The sequence below is a fragment of the Helicoverpa armigera genome, chromosome 12, assembly GCF_030705265.1.
Source record: "Helicoverpa armigera isolate CAAS_96S chromosome 12, ASM3070526v1, whole genome shotgun sequence".
Lineage (NCBI taxonomy): Eukaryota > Metazoa > Arthropoda > Insecta > Lepidoptera > Noctuidae > Helicoverpa > Helicoverpa armigera.
In genome coordinates, this window is record NC_087131.1 from 969,183 (window position 1) to 993,330 (window position 24,148).

Sequence of the window (24,148 nt, forward strand, 5' to 3'; positions counted from 1 at the left end):
AATTAAACAGGCAGGCTTTCTCGCCGGCAGTAAATACGCGTAAATACACGTAAATAGTCGTAAATACGCATTATCGTTAAAACGTCACTGTTGTTGTAAATCTAACTGAATGCTGCCGCTGTCTTGGCATAGACTAAGAGAGTGGGGAGACGTTTGTGCCTATCCGGATGTTGTAGCAGAGAGCATGAAAATTACATTATATATGACTGAAAAAGTTGTGTGTCATGGAAGAGGCCACTTTTAGCAGTAAACGAATACGAGATAATGCTCTTGCTGTTTCCTTGTTTCTTTCCTGCAAGTAAAGAAAACGAATTCATGCTCCTTTGATTCATCACAAGTCAAGTCAGGCATCTAAGTAGGTACTATACGAGCTTTAGCTTTAAATCTAGTTTTAACTAGATTTCTTAAAAAAACCGATTACGATGAATTTTAATTTAATTTTCAAAGTAATCAGTTGTTTTAAGACTTCTATTTTGTCGGTGAGCCTAATTGTTTCATGGACCTGATAAATGAAAAGAAAAATCGAGTTTAAAAATGTTCTGCTAGCTACTCTTTGAAAAACAAAAATTTTCGAACGTATTAACTACAACCATTTTATGAGCAATTCAGTCCAAAACAAACACACAGAACGTTTGCTTTTCTATATAAATTAGCAGAATTACAGAAAAACAGTAAAATGCATCAGCTGTTACCGCGCCAGTCGTAAAAACTACTGCCGACTGATAGCGAAAACTTATCGTTTGAGAAACATAATAAAATGGAAATTTGTTACTGCGTAAATAAATACATTTCATTTTTAATTACCATCAAGATTTTTGTTCAAATCAGTTGAAAAATTAAGGTAAGCTGATACTTTCAGAACCTCAAAAAACTTAATGACTGAGGACAGCCAATTTTTAAAAAATCTACTTTCTTGGTGGCTGCAATTATATAAGACTTTTTCAAATATACAAACATCAAAACGTATGTGTATTTTTATAGTCAGTCAGTCACTCTATGATTCGAATTCACTCTGATACTTTTCCACCTCAAAAATAAACTTGTGTGACTCAAAGCAAGAACTTACTAAACAATACCAAATTACAGACACAATAAACATCGAAAAACATTATCATTTGTCAGAACATATCTATTTCACAGTAGCCCTTTACCAATTGTCTCACTGCTCTCGACCAATAGGAGGGCAGCATAAATAGTACGCTATCGGACCCTGCACTACTACAAACTATTAGTTTACACGCATACTACAGACTAAATAGTCGGCCGACTGTTGTCCCGGTGATTGGTAAAAAATTACTTTTTTCAGAAAATCGTGAATTCCATCAAAGTTTTTAGCCGATACCGGACAAATAGGTACCTGATCGTTGTTCCGTGTATACTTCCATTCATCTTTATACTGATTTAATAGCCCAAACTAACTATCGGTCGACTAAAAGTTTGTAGTGTGTGTTAACTCTTAGACTTTAAGCATTGCGTGAGTTTCACACTGCGAAGTCTGATAGCCGATATCAATGCTTGCTATTTATTTCCAAATAAATTGTCTCAATGAGAACATTTCGAAAATTGTACCTATCGACTTCTTGTGATATTATTTTACAAGGAATTACTGTTGTTAACTTCTTTGCAGCCAATGGAAAATTTTGTTGTCAGTTCTAAGAAAATTAATTATTTGGTTGGAAAAAATTTCCTCAACTCAAAAAACTCAAATAAATATGTTCATGATTCGAAGCAACATTTGTGGCGAAATATGCTTTGATAACAAATGACAATCAATCATCATTTCAGTTTCAAGTACCTAGGTAGAAGCAAACAGTAAATCTTCAAAATGATTGCCTTTTACTACATTACATTTCCATTAAATTCCATTGCCATAACCTTTGTGTAACTCTATAGAATCTTATTCTTTGCAACATCATAAACTATCATAATACTCGTATCGCATAATTGACGTTCATGGCTGCTTCGAACAGCATAGTAGCTCCTAACTTTTTGTCTTTCAACAAGAATCAAGTTACAATGTTTTTCTCATAAATTATAGATGTGCAAGAGCATAAAATCTGCTATCTAATGGTCAGACTCAGGCGCAGGACCACGGTAAACCCGTTCCAAGTTATTTATTGGACATAACTTGACTTTAAGATTTATGTCGCCAGTTTAATTTGTGATATTATTTTGTGTCCTGAATGCGAAATTATAATGTCTCGTAAATGTTGTGTCTTACATTTTGTTGCTTGATTTACTTTGTAATATTATAATTTGTTAGGGAAATTGGTTATTCGCGTAATGTGTAGTGTCGTAAAGTTTGATGTTGGTGTCTCGGGTTTACATTTTAGTAACATGAAATATGCTGTTTATGTGTCACCTTCTTTATAACCTAATCATTACTTCGTAAAATGTGGTAAGCCACTAGGCAGGTTATTATGTAGCCTTTATTTTTTTTGACGATGGTTATTTAAGACACTGTTTACCGAAAAAAAAAAAAATATATATAAACATAAGAATTTAAATGAAGAATAATATACTATTATTTTATTATCTTTTCATTTGTTTAAATTCTTGAAACAAAATACGAATGCAAGCGAATGCGCAATTGTCGTATCTTTATGTTTTCATTCAAGTGTAAGTACGGGAAATGAGCGATTACTGAGAACATTAACTTACAATGTCTTATTGGAAGTCCTTAGTAGCAAGATAATCTAATTATGTGACTATGTTTTAAGGATAAAAAGAGAAGGACTAAGGAATGACATCGTAATGGGATCAACATGAGTCTCTCAAATAGCAGTGTGCCGATTCAGTCAAACAAGTAGGCACCAATTACCTCTTTTAAGTTTTACATAATTTTAAATTTGTCTTTGGAGACCAATGACTGAGTAAAGGTAAAAGAAAACATCTTAGAACCCTGGACACTAAAGTCTAAGATCACCAATCCGCCTCGTTACCCGATGAAGTATGCTCGTTACGGGTAAAATACATATAAATCTCAAACTTTATATTGATGTGAAGTAATCATGAGGCATATAAGTACTATGCTAGTTTGAAAGGCTTGTTTGTCAACCATTTTCATGAAGGCATTGTCTTGTCTTAAGCAAACAAATCAATTGTTTCAGTAATATAATAAAACAGTCACTTCAAGTATTTATGTCAATGTTCTCAATATTTCAAGCAGCTGTGGTAGGCTACCGCAGATGTTGTGGTTCGGTAAAGGTGTCAGAAATATGATATTAGCACGATATTAATTAGTTTGTACAGACAGGTCAACCTACCCGAATCTGTCAGATTTTGCCAATCGAACATCAATCTTCTACTATTTGTGATAATTTTTAAAATCTATTGAAGAAAAACAGATTGAGGTAGGTTGATGAGCTGTCGTCTGTACCTAATTTGGCTGAATACTTACCTAATACGAAGTAAAAATATTGCAAATGTATTTATAAAGATATAGCTTACTGTGCTGTCATTTATAAGACTCTGGTATTTAATAGCTATCTATTTAAAAGCATTTTACATCGCATATTGTCATGTATAGGTAAGTAATTTTTTGATCATCGATCATCTTCGATAAATGTGTCCCAAAAAAATGTATAAACATGGTGATTCTACACCTCTTTGAAGAATGTATAGGTAATCCAAATTCACCAACAAATAACATAGTATTGTAAAACATTGTTAGATAAATTCCTCGTAAATTCGTAGATATTTGGCTCAATTTACACAAGATAAAGGTGGTTACATTGTTTAATGCTTGCAAATGTCTCGCGGCGCGGCGTTAATGCGGTTACTGCATAATAAATACTGTATTGTCTCATGGAAAATTAAAAGTATTTGACTTACAATACAACCACATATATAAACTATTTGACTTGCCCAAATACATAAACACATCAAAATAGGAGATATTTTTAACAACGGTCCATAAACCAAGTTTTTGTTACCATAATCAGAAATTAACAAAAAAAAAAAAAAACATTTTTGCTACACTCACTTTTTTTTGGTTTCACTTGTTTGTCACATCCTACTAATATTATAAACGCGAAAGTTTGTATGTATGGATGTATGGATGTATGGATGTATGGATGTTTGTTACTCTTTCACGCAAAAACTACTGAATGGATTTTAATGAAACTTTACAATAATATAGCTTATACATCAGAATAACACATAGGCTACAATTTGTAAACATATTGTTCGAAATACTAAACCTGCGCAGACGAAGTCGCGGGCACCAGCTAGTAAAAAAATAAAAATGATCATTTAATATTACAATTTATAATACATATGTCTTGTGACTTTTCTTCCTTCCTTCACATCTGTCAGTCGAAGGTGCCGATCTCAGAGTGATTGACGCTAAGTCCTCGTTATAGAAACACGTTTTTACAAAACTACACACAAAACGTGTTGTTTATCTTATTAGTTTGTGCACATGCGGCATATGCAAACATTATTACTGGCAAGACACGCGATAGATTTCAAAAAGGATTTTTGGTTTTACGTTGTAGTCTTCACGATTATCCGTTGGGACTATACAGGCAAGTAGCGGGAGAAGCAGTTTGCAAAATTGAGGGATGAATTTATAATTATTTATAGAAAAAGAGTACTTAATAATTACAATTTTAGACAGCTGGCTAAATGTGGGTAAAGCGGCTTACTTTTAGTTTGGACTACATAGAAGTTCCCTAATTAAAAGATTCGTAATTTTATTTTTACTCATTGGCACAAATACATAGGTCATATGTATGAGTTATACCAAACCCAGTTTTTAGTTTCCATAATACATTAAAGAACATATCAATTTTCACTTGATAAATGTCATCAGAATCAAATATCTGGATTGCAAGTAAAATAATTATTCTTTCGCAAAAGACCGCTGACAAAGTATTGCTATATCATTGTATATTTTGCAACCCAGGTACTTATATCAATACATATAAGAAGCTACAAAATAAACAGTATTTTCTCACATTTTGAACAGCTGTTCACACAGAACAGTTGCTCTCATTAATGTATTTGTTTTAACACTTCCTCATTGACACTCGCGGCCATTACTCATTATAATAGCAAGTCGCTGTCTAATGTACAGTTAGTTTCAAAAGTATCGGAACAAGTCTGAATTTTTAAAACTGCCAAACCCTATATATCAACAGCCTAGCCTTTTCGCAAATATGTTGGGGTCGAGCACCCGAAAATCGATCTCAGTGGCGTGCACTTGGAGAGGCCTACGTTCAGCAGTGGACTGCAATAGGCTGATGATGGTGAATGTTGGGGTCGGCTTCCAGTCTAACCGCTTGTAGCTGAGTACCAGTGTTTCATAAGGAGCGACTGCCAATCGGGACTCCTCATCCCAGTTACAAGGGCAAACCCTAGGAAAGACTGGTTGCCAGACTTACTGCCTTCTGACTACTCTTAACGACTGCCAAAGATGTTGAAATGACAGTATAACCGCTAAACCCTGTGAAATCGAGAAGTTACCAGGGTATTAATTTACTTTTTGAAGTTTAGAATCTTAAGTACTTAAATGTATGTGCTGTTAAAAAATTATGGTTATCGTTAGGCAGTTTTAGCAATTTTGATTTGTTCAACTACTTCTGAAGCTGACCGTACTTATTTACTAGGATAACAGCTAATGTATTGACTATGTACCAGTATGTAATTATAATGTATTACAATATAAAAATAGGCGTTTTGTATTTAAATTAGTAATGGTAGGTTTTAATTTATGGATTGGGTGCAGTTCAAAGTGTTGTGTCTTGAATTGGTAATCATATTGATTGACGTCATTTTCCCTTTGGCAAAATAATTTTCAATGAAAGTATACCTATCAACTGACAAATGTGAATGTGTGAGTATTGATGCATTCTGAAAGTTAAGAGAAATGCAAAAATAAACCTTAAGAAGTCATTTTATAACATAATTCTCGTGGTTTCTTTATTGTGTAGGTAATACAATTTCTTTTAATGTAGATAATACGAAATACGAAAACCTAGTATGAAAGGACGGTTGAATTTCGACGTTCAGTCGATCTTAGGTTGAGAGATTCTTAGAAATCTTAAACTTATCTCTTACTTAAAAAAATACTTTGTGTATCTGTAGATTCATTAATTATTCACGCCAATGAATCTTCTAAGGGTGCTGATGCTCATTTATCATCCTGAAAAGAGTTCGTCCTGAAAGAGACTTGAAATGACAGTTAATTTATGATGAAAACCCTTTTGGCTGTAAATTATCAACGATTTTTGCTTTCTATTTATAAATGAAAGGAAGAATAAGGAAAGGCCGAGATATAGTACAAACTATAATTATGCAAAAGTTATATTTTTTTTCCTAGTCTTTGGTTTGGACAGGTTTCTTTAAACCGAAGTTGCAAAGTTTGTAACGTTATCCTTACTATTATAGAGGTAAATGCAAAAGTAACTCTGACTGACCGGCTTTGCAAAACTACTTAACCCATTAACATTCTAGTACACAATTAATAGTATGAAGCCCTAAAAGGGTTATAAAAACCGCAGGAACCCGCTGGTTACCATCTTGCTCCCAAAAAAATACATCTTTCATACTTACGAGGTTTTTAAAGAGTCGTTATGCATGTTTAAGATGCAACGTCCTCCCAATACATACCTCTACAACCCTCATAGATCTGCCACCATCATATACCATACAAACGGTATCCCATTACGCAGGTGTCACCGTACGAATCACCCACATTGTCCATTGATCCCCGAGGGGGGGGAGGGGGTGAATGCAAACTTGGAGTAACAAGCGTCTTAGCGAGAGACGCGGGGGAATAGTGTGGAGCTGGCTTCTTAGGGAGTTCTTGGGATATTTTTGAAGGAATGTTATTCTTTTTTTGAAGTGTGCTGTGGAAAATTTTAACAGGTTTCCCAAACTTTTTGCGCAGCTTTTGATATATTTTTTAATATCTAGTGTTTTACAAAAAGGAAAAGTTAACTACACTCTCTAATTTATAAACAACCCATTTAGCGGTTCAGTGACTGTGTCAAATGTAATTGTCCAGGTAAGTAGAAGTCGAACTTCCCAACAGTGAAAGAATTTTTCAAATCTGTTTAGTGGTTTCGTAACCTTTTGAGTACAAACAAAAAAATAAATAAAAAAATGTTAATAAAATAAGTTAAGACGTAATGTACTTAGTAATACCAATTTTTCTGTCAAAATAAAATCAAAATTATCGCAATAAATAAAGTAAAATAAGGGCCGCATCCACACTGTGCTACCGGCGTCGGCTTGTTAGAGGTGCAGTAACAAGTGACGGGTGTCGACGGCAGCACCGACGTCTGTAGCGCCGATATCCTGATTGAATTCTGTTGTTACTAGTGCTCGGGCTTACTATTGTTTACCTATATTTAATTTGTGAGTGTTAGTGGGGAAATTGGGTTTATTGTGGTAGTTAATGGCTTGTATATATATTTGTTTTTATTTAAAAAAAAATGTAAATGGTAACTTTTACTGTAGTTTATATCAACATACATTTTAGTTTTTTGTGAAAAGATATTATGTATGTACTAAAATTATTCTTCTAGAGTTATATAGAGACATTGTGTTCAGTTTCAATCTAGTATGGATGGGGAGTGAATGTAAACACAGTGCATTGTTCAATAATTTTAATTCTCCACAGACACACAAACTCGACAGTAAATTCAAACTTCTTACTCTAAACCCATCACCACAACACAGAATTACCATCAAACTTTACAAAACTCAATACGAAATAAGTACTACAATTCCATCTTAGTATTTGCTTTCATTTAACGCATCGATAAATTAGTCGGGAGCAGCACAGCTCGTAATTCAATCGACGGACAATCGCAGCTTGCGATATTTTTGTCGGCGCTGTCGTAAACATGTCGCGCGATCGCCGCGGTGTCGCACGTTTTTGTGACGCGTCGCGAGTCGACTGATGTGACATCAGACTAATGGTGGCGAGAATTTAGTACGTGAGCGCTAAGTGTAAGGAATTCTTCTTCGTGGTTCGTTTTAAATGGGGTATGGTTTGGTGGGTAGGTGGTAAATAGTGTGCTTTAAATTACAGTAACTAGGTATAAAAATAGGATTTTCAGCGCTGAAAATAGGGACGTTATCAAAGAATATTACTGTGGAATCGCTTTAAGTGATTTTCATGCAAACTTATATTTCAAAAAAAATATGTTTGCACTTGGTACATCTATATTAATCCCAGGTATGAATCCTATAAAATGCTAGGTGTGAAACCTCCTATTTCATAAAATATTAGGGGTTAAAGTATGAAATTGCCGTTTTATTCTAGTAGGTTTTTGAATTGCCATAGAGTCTTCATGGTTTGAGGTTTTCGAATGGAACTTTTTTCACGTGGTTTCTGTGATGTTCTTCTTTTAAAAAATGTGAAACATTTGATTATCGATGTTCAATTGTTTTTGTTATTCAACTTAAACAAGAAAGATGGATACTGCGAAAATTTGAGTAATTTTTGAATATGAGTTCCGACGCGGGATTGAACGGCAGAAACAGCCCGCAATATCAATGCTGCATTTGAAGAGGTGTCTGCTAAAGAACGCGCCGTGCGATTTTGGATTAAACGCTTTCGTGGTGGAAACTTCGACTTGAAGAACGAGCCATGAGAAAGACCGCCTGACAGGTGATTAACGAGAAATTAAGAGAGACGGTGAACGCCGATCCTAGTCAAACTACCCAGATACCCAGCCGAACACCGAATAATGTTGAAAAATTAGCAGTAAAACAGCCACGACTCATGAATCGACCTTCACCGCTATTGCTCCATGACAACGCGAGGCCTCATACAGCAAAATAAACCGTTTTAACTCTTCAGGAACTGCAGTTGGAAACTATTCGTCTTCCTCCATATTCGCCAGACCTTGCTCTAACGGACGACCATTTTTTTTTGTGATTTGGACAATTATCTACGTCACAAGAAGTTTCTTCCCAGGAGGCAGAACAAAATTCTTTCACACTGTTTGTGCAGTCTAGATCCTCAGAGTTCTATCGTAAAGGCATAAATGACCTTCTTATTAGATGACCGCAATGTATAGATAATAATGGCAACTATTTTGATTAAATAAGTTTGTTAAAAATTAAAAAAAAATACAATTTAGGTTTTCAGTACAAATCGGCAATTTCATACTTTAACCCCTATTATTAACCCCATCGATATCCCCAAAACAAACAAACGCTTTCTAAAATCAAACGAAACTAAACAAAAGACAGTGCCAAATGCACCATCCACCGGCCCAGACAAAATCCGTCACATAGATCAAAAACTTCAGTTTTTGTTTAGCACCCCAAAAATATGACCCTTCACCACATGCCAGCCACCATTTAGTACTAACTCTAGCAACTAAATCTAAAAGTGGGGCCATAAAAAACGCGAACTACCAAAAGTGGCGTCGTTTGCTGGTAAATTACGTTATTTTGTCTACTAAAAAAAGAATTGTAGCTGCAAGTTCGTCACAAATCGTCGCTGCCTTAGCGTTTGGTTCTTAGTAATCGTTGTGCTACACGCTTTAGCGAATGACTCCCATAAATATCATTGATGTATGTTTATAGCTATCGTGTGTAAGCTGGGAGGGAGTTATGCGATAAGCGACAGCGAGTATACAGTAGAGTACAGTTATCTTGTAAGTTAAGTGCGATACACCCCCATTATATACGATATTTTTATGGCCTCATTAAAAAGCACACAAAAACGATTAAAAGAAACATACCATACAAACTTCAGAATTGAGAATCTCCTCCTTTTCAAGAATTCGGTCGGGTCAAAAAAATTTCGTATTAAGCACATTAGCTAGTACTCACAAGAGTTTGATGTATGTAGAGTAAGTAGGTACTTCCTAATAGCTGAATTTCCTACTACAAACCATAACGGTGCTCAAAAAACGCTGTCTCCTGTGACTTATACTTACCACCACGTACAGTCGTAGCGAACATTCGCACCGACTTACAAAATAAACACTAATATATTTTGTAGGTAATTGTATTAAATGTGACTTTATTGTTCCTGCCGGCTCTGCTGTATTTTTGATGTAGCATTTGTTATACGTGTGTAACTAAGAAGTATGTACCTATGTATTTTAGTAATGGCTTTCAATTGGAGTTAAAATTTATAAATATGCTTCCTTACCCAAATTAACAGTCAGTAGACTATGTCCTTTCAGTGTACGACGTCCACCAACAAGGTGGACAGACGACCTTATAGGTCGAAGGAAGACGCTGGATGCAGGTCGCCTCCAACAGGTATCTGTGGAGATTTAAGGGGGAGGCCTATGTTCAGCAGTGGACGTCCTATGGCTGAGATGATGATGATGTTGTCCTTTCACAGGCTCTAGATTAGTTGAATACATCATCCTCCGAGCCTTTTTCCCAAACTACGTTGGGGTCGGCTTCCAGTCTAACCGGATGTAGCTGAGTACCAGTGCTCTAGATTAGTTGAATACCAAAATAAAAAATATGTTCAGTAGTGCAGCCGTGTAAGGGCGACAGATAGAGTTACTTTCTCAGTTATAATAATTATTAGCAAGAATTACCTATGGATTTAATTTGGATTTATAAAAAAAATAGAATGATAATAAGTATGCAATGTCACAAATAGAATTCAAGTTAAGAAATGTTAAGTTAGATTATTGAACAGAATTCTGCAGCTTACATCCAAATCGACGCATGTATAAAGTACATAAGAATTGTTGACCTAATTTTTTAACACACAATGTACTTCCAGTCTGTAGCAACAATTATTCAATTAGCAATCTACTAATTACAGCAATTAAAACGCCAACTATAACTTTACATAAAATTTCACCATGAAAGCAAAACCGTGACTAGCTTCTATTTTTGTGCCCATGTAAAATGTAGGTACATTAGCATGTACTTATAACACTTACTAAGTATGGACAACTATCTTTTAACATTAAAAATGCTAAAGTTTGTATTTATGGATGTTTGTTCTTCTTTTATACCAAAACTACTGAATGGATTTTGATGAAACTTGGCGGAAGTATAGCTTATATATCAGAATTAGATATAGGGTACTTTTTATCCATGTGCGGGAAGAAGTTTCCTCTGGGCAGGTAAAACCGCAGGCTGACGCTAGTACCTATAGCATACCTATTTACATGTTACGGCATATTACTTTTTGCTTTCACACCGAATAATTTAACTTTTTATAGACACATTAATCATAGAGTTTATCAGTAATTTATACATTTTGCGAAAACAAGCGAGGCCATAAAGTGAATATCTATGATCTTGTTAACCACATACGTCACGGTTACGACCCATAATAGGTAATAAGTATTTTGAAGTATATTCTAGTATGGTAATGGAATTCTGATAGGGCTGCGAAAATGTTTGATTAAAATGTCGATAAGTTTGAGATGCAAGATGCGTTTGCAAGTTCCAGTTAGAGTTGATTGACACCTATAGGTACAGGTACATTTGGTTAAGTATTGTCGATAAACTGTATAAAAATACTATGTGCTTAAACCCACATATTTTATAACCCTATATGTTCACGATCCATTTAATAACAGCAATGTTACAATGATTTTATGTGTTAAGGGAAAATGGGCTACATAAAACTTAATCGACATTTACACAAAAAAAAAATAGATGGCGTCGGAAGTTCCGTATCGCTGTCACCCCGTTAATACCTAGTCACAGACCTTTGATATTTAATCCTTCCAAATCTACAAATGCCATACACCATCCTACGTTCATCAGCTTAAAGCAAATATCATTAGCCGTTGTCTATCTGACAGCCGCGCCCCATTCATCAAAGTCGTGAACATTATGAATGTCCTGTCAAAATCTAATGAAAAATTTAATAGAAAAACTTCGTCGTCAGCTCGTGGTGACAGTTTTAAAATTTAATATTCTCAAAGTGAAGTTGGTTTGAGTTATCTGAGTTCTGAGTTGAAGATGTTGGAGGTGGCCTGATGGTTAAATAACCCAGCTTCTTAAATACGATCGTTCAGGTTCGATTTCAGGACAGGCAAGCATCAATGTAACTTTTCTAAGTTATAAAGTAATTTTTAAGTACACCTTGTACACCAATAACTGAGTAAAGGTGAAAAACACATTATGAGGAAACTTGTACTTTAACGTAACACAAAAAAAAACTTATTTTTAATGGATGCAATTTTGATATAGAGACACGTTGATTATTTCAAAGTTCATCGCAACCAACAATCAGAAAGCTTTATAACTGCACTACAATACACACATAACACTAATTTACTATCTGAACTATAAAATGTAAACAGCACAAATACATTCACTCCGTTCATTTGAATGAGTTACGAGCGACTTGAACGAACGCATCAATCACAGGGCTGCGCAATTATATTGCTGCGAGAAGAAACATCGATAAATCGTGCACGTATCGAGAACGAACGATTTAGTATCGATACTGCTCGTTACCGCTTGATGTAAAGGTGAAGGAACATCGTCATAATATAGCGAGTGATAGGAACTGCTTGCATTTGTACATGTAGGTACATACACACACAGAAATAAATATTTGTACAGTTCTAGTCAGAAAACTTTGCTACTTTTGCACATTCTTGAACATGAGGTATAAATGCTACATGCTATTTGGGTAGATAATACAATTCCAGCATAAAATAATACAGACACCTACTGGATATTTCATAATTATGGCCACTAAAACAATATAAAAATACCTCAACTCTCACATCTTTAAGTCTTTAGTTTTTTTTTTTTCATTTTGAATGTGTTCATAGACTTTTCTGACAGTGCACATACCTATAAAAACAAAAACAAAACCATAATGAATTTAAGTCATAAAACCAACGAAACAAATGAGTAGACATAAAACAAAAAACAGTCTACAATACAACCAGATAAAGTTATAATTAAAACATGAAATATTAAATAAAATAAATGGCAATATTAATATTAAAAGATACATTTAACAATAAATTAATAAGTTTATTGCTGTTAATTTATTATAATGATGCATGGAGGCCTCGCCACCTCATTATTTTATTTAAGTTCTTCGATATTCATATTGTTAATATTAAAATATGAATAAATGAGACTTTGATTACGTAATATAGCATTTTTGCCTGGTTTCACCCGTTTTAAAGTTTTATTTCTGTTTTGATCGTCAATAGACACACATAGTGTCTGTCTGTCTTATGTCTGTCTCTGGGACCATATCATCTGCCTTTTCTTAACTACGTTGGCGTAGTAGAGTACCAGTTGTTTACAAGGAGCGACTCCCCCTCCTCAACCCAGTTGTATAGTTACGTAGCTCTGACTAACTACCTATTTTAAAATGAGCACACATAATAATCCTGAGCCTCATCACGGACATTACGGATGTAGGCTATCTTTTTACCCAAATGCAGGTATTAGTTCCCTCAGGACACGCATAAAACGAAGAAATCATTAGCTAGCCATCTAACCACGTCACAACTTCAAAGTTCTCAAAGTCAAACTTCAAAGACCGAAAAAAAAAACAAAACACAGCCACTCAAACGTAACCGATACCCAACAGGTCAGCCACTTGACACCACTAGAACACCACATTGACCCATTAACACAGAAAGGTAATCTTCATCAGCACAACAGTATGCTGATAGAAAACCTATTGTATCAATTGGTATCGACTGCGGGAAGTAGCTACATGTTTGTGTTGTGCAATTACTCATAGATACATTCATGTATGAAGGTTTGGAAGCTAGAGTGTTTAGTAAAGAGTGCTTTGATACCGTCTATTTTATATGTACTTAGCTTAAGATGTATTTAGAACTAATTTCCCAAAGTCTAACAACGTAGCCTCTATGCTCTATGCCTTGTGTTCAATCTAGTCATCCGCCATTTAAAAAGGCTGGATAGCATCGTCGTAATTATTCTCCCATTCCCTTATCTTTACATCCAAGTAGTATTTATCCATGGTATTTACTTCGGTAACTTTCTATAACTGAAAATTGCCAAATCTAGCTACAGTAGGTATGTCAACTGATTAAAATTACAGATTTTAAATATCAGAAAAAATTTTCTTTAAAAGTGAGAGTCAGCATTTTCTTTAAAAGTGTCTACTCATTAACGCCCTACAAACACAAGCCACCCATACGGCCATATAAAGCGAAGTACAAATTAAACACGCAACATTATTTACAGAATACTTGTACTACGACATTTCAACATGACTTCAAGAGTCGAAGGTAAACAGCCGACGACTAGACAGCTTGTCACTGCACTATGTTTAACTAATGACACCTGATCTTTGATCTAACACGTTTTTGCTGTCATTGGCTGCGAGAAACATCGGCCGGAATTAATTGGGAATTTTAAGTACTTAGTGTTTTTCTTTATGTGTTAATTAATTTGGTAGGAAATGGCCTAAATCGAAATGTCATTGTAATCGAGGAAGGAAACTTGCATGTCAGTTTACGCAATGATTTTTAAACCTTTGAAATGTTTTTTTGGAAAAACAGGGAAAACACAAATTTGTCTAGTTTTTCACGCCTTTTTTAAAACAGAATTCAGAGCCTAACAATCTTGAAAGAGATAATATAATATAAAACTTAATTTCCAATTATTTTATTTTGATAATAACAGAAATAACTTTGAATTATTACGAAAAAAAAAACAACAATACAATACAATCTACCCAAAAACAATTAGCTCCTTTCATAGCTCCGCGCTATCTATTGACAGTTCACAATAAAACGTCATAAATCAAGATGGCGGCCAACATGGCGGCTGACAGTTATCGCGTGTACACCCGAACATTAAACTCATTGATATTTATTACTCAATCGTTGCGTTCTAGCGAACAATATGATTTATTGTTAATAGATTCCACATTTATTATTACTTTTATTTGTTTTGTTTATTTCATATGGTGATTTGTTAATTGTGTGTTTGTTATCGGTTCCGTGTTGCATGTTCCAGTTTTATTTGTTTTATGGTTTATTCATATTAACTACATTTATTTCCTTGTAGGCTGTTACAAATAGGATGACTGTTTATTGCGTCAAGCTCTACATTAATTTCGTATTGCAATAAACTGTTTTCTATAAAGGAATTGTGCAATCTAAGAGTAGTTCTTGCGATTAAGGCATCTACTTAATAGTTTTGTTATCAGGGATAGTTGTATAACGATGTACAAATAGGTCACTCTCTCGAAAATCTGTAACTTATATTTTAAAGTGAAAGCTACTTTGTCTATGTACCTGGCAAATATTGCATTCAAATGATAGGGTTGGCAAAGATTACCCAAAAAATCAAAAAAGATTATTCAAACGACATAACCAAGAGAGAAAGACCAACATACCTAGACATACATACCATTTTTCCTTAGACACTGTTGCAGCGGATATCTATAACTTATTCGCAACGCAGCAATGTAACGAAAACACTATACTTATACTAAATTATATGAAGTCCTAAATCAATAAGCGAGAAGTACATTCATACAAAGAGCTGGCGAGTCATAACATAATGCAATACAAACAGCTACGTCAGAGAAAAGGGCGTTTATTTTACTTATTGTTATAGCGACATGTAAACACGTGTGGGGTGTAGTTCTAGTGTGAGCGAGAAGCGGAGAATATGTGGGTTTTATATTTAGATTACTTTATTTTCAAAATATAAGAATATACTATGAAAGGGCTAAGTACTCCAAGACTTCTACCGTGACCGTCAATAACAATCTACGTATAAATAGGTATATGTTGATAATGGCAAACCTGGGTCACCAAGAAAAGGATACGATCAGCTGGAACCAAATTAAGTTCTACTTAGCTTATTTCCCTAAATTCATAAAAATAACAACCATCATTAAGCCCACCCACCACAAAAAAAACATTAACAGAAAAAAGAAAACAGTAAAAAAATGTAAAATTATTTCGCAAATAACAGACACACCGCTCCCACAAAATGCGAATTGCTACCCCTCTTAAAATACACGGGTAATGGCGCCGCTGTAAAAGTCAATACACAAGAGTTGAGTGGTCATAAGATTTTATGCGACCCATTACCCTCGAGTAAGCGCCGCGTAAATTCTTATAACTCGAGTAAGTATTCAAAATATGAAAGACGCCGCGCAAGACGGCCGTTCCGAGCGACGACGCGACGTGCCGTTTCAGATACCGGAATGCGCCAGTGTGAAAGGCCCTTATTGTGTGTTAGTTTAGATAGGGAATGTTTAGTGCTTAATGTGTTGTATACAAGAATGTTTTCTTGAGAATTTCTTTGGATAATGCTGGGAGATATTGGCTAAGATGTAGGTTTGTGGGCTTGTCGGTTTAAGAGCCGGATGGCTACTACTTTTTGCACTTTGAACATGAATATAAGTTTGAGAAGGTATAAAGCTTTTATGGTTTAATGGTTGCATCATAATGAACGTCATACCACCCACTGACAGCCCACCCTTCAAAAATACAGGCAGATTAATCACTGCTTTTCATTTTCCACCTTTCCAAAACCGTCACGGAAATGAGGACGCCTGTCATTTAGAGCTTAGCAAAAAATTGTTGACAACCAACGTACTTCCAACATCTTCGCAAACCTTCAAACAATTTCAACAGTAAAAGAAATAAACAAACAAAAATACTTGATTCCCTAACAAAATTAACACCGTCGCATTGACAGAACGCACGTTGTCCCGCGAAAAAAAAACTAAAGTAAAATAATATTTCTCGTGGTGCAGCCGTTCGGTCGCAAATTGCCCGGTGAGCGGCGACCTGTCGGTTGTCAGTTGTCAGACTGTCAGACTGTCAGACGGCCTGACACCTACTGGGAGCCGTCACCGCGGATTTACATAAAAGTGGTAAATGACAATTAAAAAAGCTTGTCGCGCCTTGTGTCGGTAATTTTAATTTGAATTCTGTTGTGTCACTTCCCGTTAGCGTTTTGTGTTGATTTACATAATGCGAATGGATAGTGATTTAATTATGAAGGAGTTCGTTAGGGATAAATTAATATATGGACCTGCAAGGGACCTTTATTAATATATGGACCTCTCTTTTATAACAAAATGGATAGGTATAATTACCGCGGTTATGGTTAGGCGTGACCATATTATGGCTTGTTTATAAGACATATTACTTAGACGACCTAGCTATAGAATCTCTTATATACAAGTGTTGATGTAATAAATGTTCTGAGTTATCGGAAGCCTTGTTTAATTGCATCTATAACAATCTACATGATATTCAATAAAAAGGTGTTCTATCATTATAAAAATTACGATAACATATTTTCTAACATTAACGCTCATAAAAACAGATATCCGATACCATAACCAATAAGGTATTAATAAACCAGCTAGTAACATACTATACATAACAACCACTTACCTATAAATAACGAGAGCATAAAAATAAAAATAACACCCTCTATAAAAAACCGTATATTGAATATTACGCATAAAATTTATCAGGGTGCCTCTTACTCATAAACGTGAACGAACTCGTATCTTGATAATACGGTTACGTATCTCGATAATACGCGGTTACGTATCTCGATGATACGCTATTAATAAGGCTGATACAGCGTTAATGTAGGCCGGTACAACCCCGGTATGAAGCGGTATGAACTGGTATTAACCCTCGCGTGGTTACCCTGGAACACCGCCACTTATGACTTTGTAGGTTACTGTAATTGTTTAGGGTTGCTTTATGATATAGCTGTAATAAGTTTGGTCGATCTCATTATATGGGTTTTGCGAGTCTGGTTTTGGAATTACTATGGGTTAACGATAGCATGATTTTGAAGAAATAAATGGTTTATTGATGGCTACTTGACCATACTTATTTAAAGATACTATTTGGTTTAGGTAAGTATTTCAGAGAAAAGGAATCAATAAAAATAGTAGAGACAAATCAATTATTAAATTTTACCATCTATTGTACCATATTCTGACAAATAAATATATTTGATCTGTTTTTTTTTTAATCCATCTAATATAATTATCACGTAGTCTTTTTAAGTATGACAGCGATTAACCCAGCATTCTCTTACTTTTTCATAATGGCTAGGCAGATGATGATTAAAGACAGCGTACAAGGAATTACCAAACATAAAAAGTACGCTAGACTTTCAAAAAGTAACTAAGAAGGCGAGTTTGTTCTAACAGTAGCTTTCCTTCAAGAAAGATAGGCTGAACTCGAACCTCTTTTGTTTTATTGCCCACTCAAAAAGGGTTAGCATGAAATAGTTCTATGCCCCTTACTCCACATTACAGTTTTACCCGGAAAATTCGCAAACCCCGGGGAGTAACCTAACATTTTATTTTTTCGTCCGACAAATGGCATTGCTGTGCATTTTAATATTTAATTTCTAATTTCAAGCGAGTAAAGTCGCGGATCTCAGCTAGTTGTACATAAATTATAGGAATAAATCTTCGCCGTGGGTATGAAAAATGGGATAAAGGGCAATAGATTGAATTTGTTTTAACGTCCTACAAGTTTTATATATTAAAGCCTTAAAGAACTAGTATAGTTTAGAAAACTCCTGCTATTTATAAGAAACAGTAATTCCATTAGTGAAATGTTTTTTCCAAGGGCAAATAAAATCCGTTTACGTTTTCAGAACTAGGACACAATTTTTTCCCACAATAACACTTACCCCTACTTACGTCACACAAAGCCATTATTCCGAGCCAACACTAGAACGTACATAAAAACGTTTATAAACTAACCCTAAATTATATTCCCGATAACCCTAAAAGCTTCTATTACCGACATAACGATAAAATTGTCGCGTCAAACGAATCGCAGCCAAATAAAGCGATAAAAGAAAATAACGTGAAAGAAAATAAGTTTGTGCTGTTAATAAATAAGTTTTCTAACTGGCAATAAAATTATACGTGAATGTATAAGATGTTTATCAATGTGCACTGAGGGAATAAGGTCAATATGACGTTCTCAGGCGATGGGACATAGCTTATGGTAGTTTATGCTGCTATAATTTACTTAGGCTTTATAGAGCGCGTCACGGTAGAGATTGATCATGCTTTTGCTGTTAGCTGACGAGATGAGTTTTTACAGCGAAAATATGGAAAAGACATAGACGCTAGTACTCGTATATTTTCTTTAGTTGAAGGCGCTGACAAGTTTATACATGTATGTCGTTTTTTCAAGCTGTATGGAAAAGAAAGTGCCTCAAAGTTTTGCACCATCATCGTACATGCACCATTTGCTACCGCTGCAAGATAAAAACAGAAGCACAGTGGTAAACATTTACCCCGTCCAACAGAAAATACGTCACTAACAAAACTACACACACAGTGGTTCAAAACTCAAAAATCCGTCGACAAAAAAGCAACACAGTTGACAGTAAAACATTTCGTAAATTGTACACGCAGACCGTCACTTGTTTTCTGCGACAGCCTGAGCTCTGATTGACAGGCCTGACCGCTTGCTGATTAATGTACGCGCATTGATTGCATACAAAAATGTACGGTGGTGCTTATTTTTGTTGGCCATTCTGGATTTGCTCCTATTTGTTTGAAAAGTTACAGTGTTCGGGTTAGGGTGATTTCATTGATGATTCGTTTTTGTAGGTCTAAGAAATTCTCCCTAGATAATGTTCTTACTTTTTGCTTCTTTTGTTTCACTGCATCTCACCTGAACGTCGTTTTTTCACATTTGGTGTTGACTTATCCTAAACCAATTTTTTTCTTGTAAATTGACCATATTTCGCTAACTCATCTTAATATTCTGTCATGTAACACCTAACGTTTATTATGAAGAATACCATCCAAAAAAATCGTATCAAAACCCACTCCAAACTAAAGCCAGATGTAATCCCGAACTTCTAAGAAGGCATCATAAACATGACTTGGCTACTTGGCCACAAAAATAACACTTCGGCCAGTCATTCACAGCGCGACATTATTCAGAACCACTAATCCTACGTCTGTTATGTCACGGAGAACAAAATCACTAGCGGAGGTGCCATAACGAAAAATCGCATAAGAAAGTAGCGCGCGAGTATTTTGTCGAGCGTTGCTATTTTCACCTTTATACGCCATCTCTGGACCCGACCAGCTTCTGTAGTACCAAAAATCATTGACTGATGCCTCAAAGAACCCAAACACATCGTTAGTTCATTTGTAACTGATCGTTTTGGTCATGCCCACCGTACAAATTGAGCTAGAAGAAGGCGCCTGACCTATCTGCGTTATGGTACCTCCGCTTATATTCCCTTACTCCGTAGTTATGGTCTACGGCAGTCGTGGCAGGCATCATTTTTCATTCTTTGTGTAAACGTCGCTTGGCACGCCCTTTCACAGATAGCCACATAAATTATTTGTTATTCAGTCTGATTTGTATGAGCTCCTGCCATTGAGGTGATCGTGTTTCTTCTTTTATATTAAGGTGTTTGTATCTGTTAATTGTTGTTGCTGATTCATGCTGTCAGCGTAGTATTTCATGTGTTATAGAAGCATTTCTGTCTTATATAGTTTTTTTTTTTGGTAAGTGCTCGTAACTTTAATAGATGTACACCTCATGTTGCATAAGTATGTTGAATATATTTTACTTCCATATTTCAGCGAAAAGAAAACAACTGAACTTCTTTTAGGACAACGAGTAGGAATGTAATTAGATGATGCCTCTATTTAAAAACTTGCAACTAGCAATATTTCTTTAGTAACATAACACGTTTTATCATATGAGTGTGAGTTAATAAAACTTCCCACTTTAAACATAAAATTCTTGTCGTTACATCAAAAAGTAATACAACATTTTTATCGTTCGTTTAAAATTAAATACCTGAAAAATTCCCTGACTACAAAAACTAGCGCACATGTTTTGTGAAACTGAAAGCTCATAAACTTTTATAACCTCTAGTTTCCTATAAAAATCACATGCAAATGTCTAGTATGTAGTAAAAACAAATTTTTGCTTGATAAAATTTTATGGTCAATGGGAACTTTGGCGCCGGCGCTGCGTCAAGCATCGGGTTACTGACAAATTGGAAATATTTTTTGTTCAAAAGTAACAACTGTTTTTGGCCCGAAGCGTTCGTCACCTGCCCACGGGGCGTCCGATGGACGGCCGTAAGAAGTGTTTGTCAAAGCAAAGATTTATTTAAACGAACTTTTTTGGCTTGAAATTTTCGCCAGCTGCCCAACGTGTATCCTGCAAGATAAGTGCTGGAAGAAATACTTACAACGCGATTGAGAGGAAGTAATAAATATCTTATTCCTATGTGGATGGGTTTGACTAAATTATTGCACTCATGCCTGACAGAAAGTTATTCCTTTTTGCCAAGTGCCAAAGAAAAAAGGCCCTTTTAACGTAGACTTATTAACGACTCATGATTTTACAACTCATTGAGAACATTTTCTTCTATGGAGTGCCACAAGGCGCAATACTCAGCCCTATTCTTAAACTTATATCATTTTTTAAACAACTGTAATACACAAGAATGACGTGTCTTTGCTTCCTGCCAGTCATTCCAAATCCACGCTGAAAACATTAAAAGATTACGCCATATTTACGAGTCCGACAGCTTTGAGAGCTTGATACAAGACAAACAACGATGATGCGTGATGAATCTCAGCTTCCTCTGGATTACCAACGTTTAGGGAAATCTTACCAGACCGATGCAGATGGATCAGACTTTAAGAAGGTGTGCTAAGGGTCATATTTCCTTGGCTAAAGATTTCTATATGTTGGTGTTGCGGTGTTAGTTTTGCGTACAAAGTCGCAATTTGTGTGGTAGTTAGAGGGACGTGATATTTCAGATGGGTGTTTGTTCAGGACGTTTGCGCTTGTTAGCGGGCCAGGATGCGACCATTTTGGGTGTTAACTCGATGTTTTGACAAGCACAAGTTTGACTACCAATTTTATGTGGGATTTTGGAGAATTGGCGGCTTGTAAACATGGTGTTAAACTGCTTAAAACATCAAAGGGGATCCGTTCTAAGAAGATAGATCGGCGCTGTCCACAAATGTTTTTTTTTATGTTTAAACCATTTGCATGTTAATGTAAGTATTATCAGTAAAATAACTGATTAAGCTGATTAGCATTCTGTATCATTTGAATTAAAAAAAATACTTCAGAATAACTTCAACGTTTACGTATCTTATTTTGAATCTAAGATTGAATCATTAAACTTAAAGCTTTTAAACGCATTGCAAATTAAATACTGAACTGGTTTAAAAGCCAAGTGGTACAAAACTTAAGTGGTATCTTCCTTTGTAGGAAGTAATAAATATCATGCTGCGTTGCGCTCACGCACGCAACCCCGATGTTTGTCCAATGTGTCATTTTATAGCCATTTTATGAAGGAAACGTGCAAAAAATGCCATAGATACACACATTATGGTGTCGTGTTATGTGAACTTTTTGCGTGTAAATGTGGTAATTTTAGTTCTTATCGCGAAGAATTTTATGTGAACACGAAAAGTGTTTTTGTTTTTATAATTTTATTGTGCATACTTATTAATATTATGGTCTGTGTCGGTAAGTTGATGTTCAGTTAGTTTAAACATCGTTTATTTCTACTCCCGTTATATTTAAGTCAACATTTTTTTTAACATGGTAGATCAATTAACTGTTAAAACTGCTAAATTCATACTTAGATATTTATATTTTTATGATGTCATTTTCGTCTTTTTACTAAAATACTTGCCACAGCTGGTCAAAGATACTCAGTAAGTATGCCTATATTAAAGAGATACAGGATTATATAAATACCTGACAAACAAACAAACATCATAATACCGCACATATTCCAGATCAGTAGATCAGTAATTTGTTCAAAGCTAAAGTATTTAATTCGCTCACGGCCGAAGAACGGAAACGGATGTGAATAAATCAGGGTTAACTCTGCCCGCGGGAGTAGTACTCACCGCATAAACATTTCACTAATTCTTTATGATTTTATCATTTGGTACTTTTTAGTTTGGTTTTCAGTTTAAAGTTATGTAGTTCAGTTATTGAGAATAGACTGATAAATCTTCGAAAGACTGATCTCGGAAAATATCTATATTCTATTTTGTACCTATATAATAGATCATCATTTACAAATCTTTTCCTCTATTTTCCTGTATTTTTTTTTTGTAAAAAGCCGTCCTGGTTGTCTTTTCCCTGAGTTATCTAAGGAAACCCGCACTGAAAGAAGAAAAGTTGTGAAAATTAATGAAAATGCAATGAAAATTTATACGACTTCGTGTGAAGCAAGTAATTTTCAATGCCCAAGAAACTGAAAGAAAAATCCAATGAATAAAAATTCCCAAGAAAACGGAGAAAAATACCCAAGAGCCACAACATATGGTCCTAGTACCCATCAGATTACCCACAAGCACTTACTCAGTTCGTCTATCTGTCTTTGACACATAGATACAATTTAAAATGTTTTAACCATTATAGTGAAATAAAAAAATCCCTATAGTTTATAATATACTCAAGATATACCTAGTCTACACACAATCAGATTACCCACAAGTACTTACTCAGTTGTCAATAAAGGCACATTATCATAGATACATTAGTAAGGTCAGGCGCAGCGGTTAATTCGCGCGGTCTGCGCCACAAGAAGGAAATGAGCCGAATAAATCAAGTTTAACTTACCCCAGGGATGTTAAGTAGCGTTGGGAGAAACAATACTTCTAAGTTAATTTTAAAATGTATTAAATTAGTTGTATTAGTAATTCTGTTGATTTGTCTGTCCTTCTTTGAGACTATCATAGTAAGATGATAGGAGATGACCACACTCATGGTCATCATTTTATGGATAGTTTTTTTTACACGTTGCGTAAATGTTCCAGTACTTGAAAAAGATCATTTTGATATTAATAAAATCAAATCAACTGCAAAGAAAAATATGAAGCAAGAGTTGTATATGCTACCTAAAGTCTTCTCTGTCATCGTTATTTAATAAATTAATAGCACTAATTAACCAGAAATAATGATGAACATCTTCAACCTCACATTTTCTTCCAAAACATACTCAAAATACCTAATCCAAAAATATTCCACACGCACCAAAAATTACCCTAACAACATAATTATTCCCCCACAATTCCCTGCTCTGCTAACGGTATTCATATTCATTAGTCGGCCCATTAATTATTTTTTGTTGAGCCCTGTCGGCTGTCAGCGTTTACAGTTTCATTTAAATTGACAACGATGACTGCCGCCATGACACGACTGCGCAG